This window comes from Somniosus microcephalus, chromosome 15 (genome assembly GCF_052327205.1).
Source record: "Somniosus microcephalus isolate GS21.2 chromosome 15, FLI_Smic_1.0, whole genome shotgun sequence".
Lineage (NCBI taxonomy): Eukaryota > Metazoa > Chordata > Chondrichthyes > Squaliformes > Somniosidae > Somniosus > Somniosus microcephalus.
This window is the reverse complement of record NC_141001.1, coordinates 54,122,891-54,128,519: the sequence shown is the minus strand read 5'-3', so window position 1 is coordinate 54,128,519 and position 5,629 is coordinate 54,122,891.

Below are 5,629 nucleotides of genomic sequence, written 5' to 3'. Positions count from 1 at the left end.
GACATGGGGTTGACGCGTTCCTGTGACGCTAAGATCTGATCGACGTGGCGTCTCACAATGTTCTCCCCGACATCCACTGTGTACATTAATGGCCCCTGCCTTGTACATATCGTTCCGGGTTGCCATTTCTCTGTTCGATAGTCACGGGCCAAGACTGGTTGCCCTACATTGAAGCTCCTTGTCAGCATCTCATTGATGTGCTGGAATTGTTTGTCCTCAACATTTCTTCGCACATTTGGTCTGAGCAAGTCCAGACGAGATCTCAACCTTCGGTTAAAGAACATCATGGCCGGGGTCTGGTTGGTAACTGCATGTGTCGCGTTTCGGTAGGCTAATAAGAAATTGTCTATCTTATGCTGTAGTGCAATTTCATCGTCGCACATGGCCTTTATCGCCTTCTTAAAGGTTTGTACGAACCTCTCAGCCAATCCATTTGTGGCTGGATGATACGGGGCGGATGTGTAATGCCTTACCCCATTCCTTCTCATAAATTTTTGGAACTCGTCGGACACAAACTGTGGTCCATTATCAGAGCAAATCTGCTGTGGCAAACCGTTTCTGGCAAATATGGTCCGTAGGACTGCAATCGTTTTCTCTGTAGTGGTTGAAGACATTTTTATCACCTCAGGCCAATTTGAATGAGCATCCACTGCTATTAAGAACATTGAGTCCATGAATGGACCAGCGAAATCAATATGCACCCATTGCCATGGAGAGGAGGGCCACTCCCATGGGTGTAGAGGGGCATGTGGTGGTGCATTTTGGACCTTCTGGCATCCTAAGCAGCTCTTAGTTAGGTCTTCGATTTGTTGATCGCTTCCCGGCCACCACACATAAGCCCTAGCAAGGCTTTTCATTTTCACTCCCCCCAGATGACCTTCATGTAGCTCATTTAGCACTCTCTCCCTTAACTTGGGTGGAATCACCACTCTTGATCCACACATCACTGTCCCCTGGCATACTGACAGCTGTTCTCTTCTGGATGAGAATGCTGGCAACAGTGAGTCGCCATGAGTTGGCCATCCCCTCACCGTCAATTCATATACCCGAGACAGCGTCGGATCATTGTAGGTCTCCTTCTCTATATCCGCGTTCATTACTGGCAATCGTTCAATTATTGACGAATAAAATATCTCGATAGGGTCCACTGCTGGTGCTTCCTCCACAGTAGGCAGTGGCAGGCACGATAGCCCATCAGCGTTCCCATGCTGTTTCGTGCCTTTATATTCTATTTCATATTGATTCGCCCCTAGAAACAGGGACCATCTTTGTAACCGCTGTGCAGTCATTACTGGAACGCCCTTCTTAGGATTAAAGATGGAGACAAGTGGTTGGTGGTCAGTCAGCAAGGTGAACTTCTGCCCATGCAGATAGTGGTTGAATTTTTTTACTCCCCATACTAGGCTGAGGGCCTCCCTGTCAATCTGGGCGTAGTTGCGCTCGGCTGAGGTTAGTGACCGAGACGCAAAGGCTACTGGCCTCTCCAACCCGTCAGGGAATTTGTGCGGCAGCACCGCTCCAATACCATAGGGTGATGCATCACATGCCAAACGAATTGGTAGTGCTGGGTTGAAATGGGCCAACACCTCTTTTGGTGTGATCAATTCTTTACACTTCTGGAAAGTTCGTCTACGTTCGTCATCCCACTTCCATGGTACCCCTGTTTGCAGTAGGGTGTTCAGTGGGTGTAATACTGTAGACAAATTTGGTAAGAACTTGTGGTAGTAGTTTACCAGCCCGAGGAACGACCTCAGTTGTGACACATTTTCCAGTGCTGGAGCCTTGACTACTGCCTCAATCTTGTCAGGGGACTTATGTAACCCCTCTTCATCGATGACGTGGCCACCATACGAGATCTGTTTCTGGAAAAACTCGCACTTGTGGCAATTAGCTCGTAGCCCATACTCCTTTAATCTGGTGAGCACCTTCTCCAAGTTGGCGAGGTGATCACCGTCATTTTCGCCCGTGACCAAGATGTCGTCCAAATAACACTGGGTCCCTGGAATCCCTTGCAGGACCTGATCCATCGCCCTTTGCCAGATAGCCGGAGCCAAGGCTACTCCAAACACCAGCCGGTTGTATTGATAGAGACCTTTATGAGTGTTGATCGTAAGGTATTGTTTCGAAGCTTCTTCTACCTCCATTTGCAAGTACGCCTGGGCTAGATCAATTTTGGTGAAGCGTTTACCTCCAGATAGCGAGGCGAAAATATCCTCAATTCGTGGAAGCGGATATTGTACCGTGTGAAGGACTGGGTTCACTGTCACCTTAAAATCCCCACAGATGTGGATGTTCTTTGGTTCCCCAGGCGTATTACTCAACGACCTCTTCATTACAGGAACGATGGGTGTAGCCCACTCGCTCCAGTCCACTTTGGACAGTACTCCTGAACGTTCCAACCCTTCCAGCTCTGCTTCAACAGCTGGTCTGATCGCATAAGGCACTGGTCTGGCCTTCAGAAACTTTGGGCTTGCATTTTCCTCTATTTTAATCGTTGCTGTTATTCCTTTTAGTGTTCCTAGTCCCTCCTGGAACACTTCTTTTGCGTCAGTTAGCATTTTTGACCGTCGTCCAGGTGTGACGTCGTCATCCTTTTTGGCCTCAACCTTCAGTGCCTGTATGGAATGCCAATCTAATTGTATCTTCCGGATCCATTCACGTCCTAGCAGTGGTGGTCCTCCATCTGGCAATACATATATATCCATTTTAGGTATTTCCTGGCCTTTATATATCACTTTCACCCTTATTTTTCCTTTGGGGTAGACTTTTTGCCCCGTATACGTCTTCAAGACAATCTCTGTAGCTTTCAAGGGTATATGTGGAAATAGCCGCTTGTAGTCTCTTTGATTTATGACTGTTAGAGCTGACCCTGTGTCCAATTCCATTTTCACTTGGACTCCATCTATCTTGAGTGTAACCCAGATAGTCTGGTGATCCTTCATTTCTGTTACCTTATGTAGTTTCAGACAACCCAGCTCCTTGATTCCGGAGTCTGTGTCACTTTTCTGTTCGTCTGAACCACTGTCCATCACCTGGTGTACCTTTTTGTGCTTCTCCTGTGGAGATTTCTTACTGTTGGTTTTCTTCCCAGACCTGCAGACTCTTGCTATGTGTCCTGCTTTCCCACACTGTCTGCACACTTGGTCCTTGAACCAACAATCTTTCTGGTCATGTGTTGTTCTGCCGCAGCGATAACACTTCCCTGTTCCATAGGACATTTCATTGGTGCCATATTCTTGCAGTCTCCATTGTATCTCTGCAGCGCCCCTTGCGGCTGCTTCGTGTGATACTGCCATACAGAAAGCCTTGTCCAGCGTAAGGTCCTTTTCTGATAGAAGCCGCTTCTGGGTTCCTTCACTTTGTAGCCCACACACAAACTTGTCCCTTAACGTATCTGCTAGTCCCGCTCCAAACTGGCAGTGTTTTGATAGCTTGCGCAGTTCCGTTAGGTACTCAGCATTGCTTTCGTCTTTGTGTTGGTTCCTTTTATGGAACTTAAATCGTTCTGCTATCAGCAGCGGTGTGGGGTTTAAGTGATCCTGTAGGATTTCTACTATGCTTTCAAAATTCTTGTTTACCGGCTTCTCTGGGGTTATTAGATTTCGCAGTAACCCATACGTTTTTGCACCCATGGAATTTAACAGAACCAGTGCTTTATTAGCATCTGGCACTTCATTCGCCCTGCAGTACACCTCAATACGTTCCACATATGTCGCCCAATCTTCAACTTCATTGTCAAACGTAGAGATACTGCCACTCTTCGGCATCCTTGGGTGTGAGTTAACTGTCAAAAATGGCGCCTTCCGCGCTTCCCCTTCTTTTCCACTGGCACAAAATGGCGTCTCCTGCGCTTTCCTTCCTTCCCGCGCTCGCCCTTCTTCTCCGCTGCGGCTTCTAAAAATGGCGTCTCCCACGCTCTTTCTTCTTCTCCGCGGCTCAATGGCGTCTCCCGCACTCCCCTTTCTTCGCCCCGCGGACCCTGTTCAGCCCGTGAGCTTTGGCTGTGCTCTGCGCGTTCTTCTTTTTATATTTTTCGACGACGCCCAGTCTAGAACCCGCTGTTTCTCTACCCTCTCTCTCTCCGGTTTGTTTTCTTTTTCTCGACGCCGCTCGGTGTTCAACCCCCGGCTGCGCCCTGCGCTCTTCACCCTCTGTCTTACCCCGTCGACGCTGCTCGGCTTTCTCTCCGCCGTCGGTCGGCTCCAGCTGCCGCTGCTTGGGAAGGGTCTGCGCTGGACCTGTCGTCGCTTTCTTGCTGCTCGTCGTGGCTGGGGAACCAAGCCCGGCTCTCCACAGCCTCCCCTGCGAAGTTCAATCTCTGCCTGACTGCTGGGCGGTTGCTCGTGGTCGACGCCCATGTTCCTGGCCTCGACTATTTTTTTTTTTATGTTGCAGGTAGATTCGAATCGACACTCGTTGCCACTGTTGGATCTGTGGTTCAGTGGATATGCTGTTATTAAATAATCATATGGATGCTGTACATTAACAATAAACAGGTCTTTACTGGAGGAGGGTAGTCTCAAGACTGGGGGTACAGAGGCATGCGCAAAGCTTATATACAGGTGTGGTCACTGCCGGTACTACAGTATACAGGAGCTGTAAAAGTAGTTCTGACTTAAAGGCACATACACTACACACCCCACCTCTTAATTCATCATGCATGATGGAAATTGATCTATAGGAAATTAGGATTGTGCTTAAATCTAGGCCAACCTCTCTATTTCCATGTTTTGGTTCCCTGAATAATGGCTCCAAAACTGGTTCCTCTTTTGCTCTGAAGGAATGGCCAGCAAGTTTTAGCCTTCTATGCTTTATTTCTGTTGTTATTTTGTTGATGTCTTCATGTAGTGTCTCATTGGGAATATTTTCTTTCCAGCTGACATCTAAGGAATTTCGCAATAATCTTGTGTAGGAACTATTTAGTTTCTTTTACAATTCCTTAGTAAATATCTTAGTGTTAGCACCATATATCATAGAATCATAGAAATTTATGGCACAGAAGGAGGCCATTTGGCCCATCATGTCTGTGCCAGAAAGATCTATCCGGCATAATCTCACTTTTCAGCTCTTGATCCGTAGCCTTGTAGGTTACAGCACTTCAAGTGCATATCCAAGTACATTTTAAATGCGATGAGGGTTTCTGCCTCTAGCATCCTTTCCGACAGTGAGTTCCAGACCCCCACCACCACCTCTGGGTGAAAAAAGTTCTCCTCAACTCCTCTCTAATCCTTCTACTAATTACTTTAAATCTATGCCCCTGGTTAGCGACCTCGCTGCTAAGGGAAATACGTCCTTCCTAGCCACTCTATCTAGGCAACTCATACTTTTATACACAGCAATTAAGTCTCCCTTCAGCCTCCTCTGTTCAAAAGAAAACAACCCCAGCCTATCCAATCTTTCCTCATATCAACATTGATTCATTGTGCTTCTGAATGTTTTGATCTTATCTTTCCTGCCCAGCTCTTTGCACTTCCAGACTCTATTCATTTGATTCAATCTGACCAAGCTTCATATATTCTGCAGTTGATATCCTTTTCTGTTGATCTAATCCATGATCTCAAGTATTTGAATTTGTTGACCTACTCTCATACTTCATTTTGAATAGTTCTCAATTCTCTTGTTTCTTTGT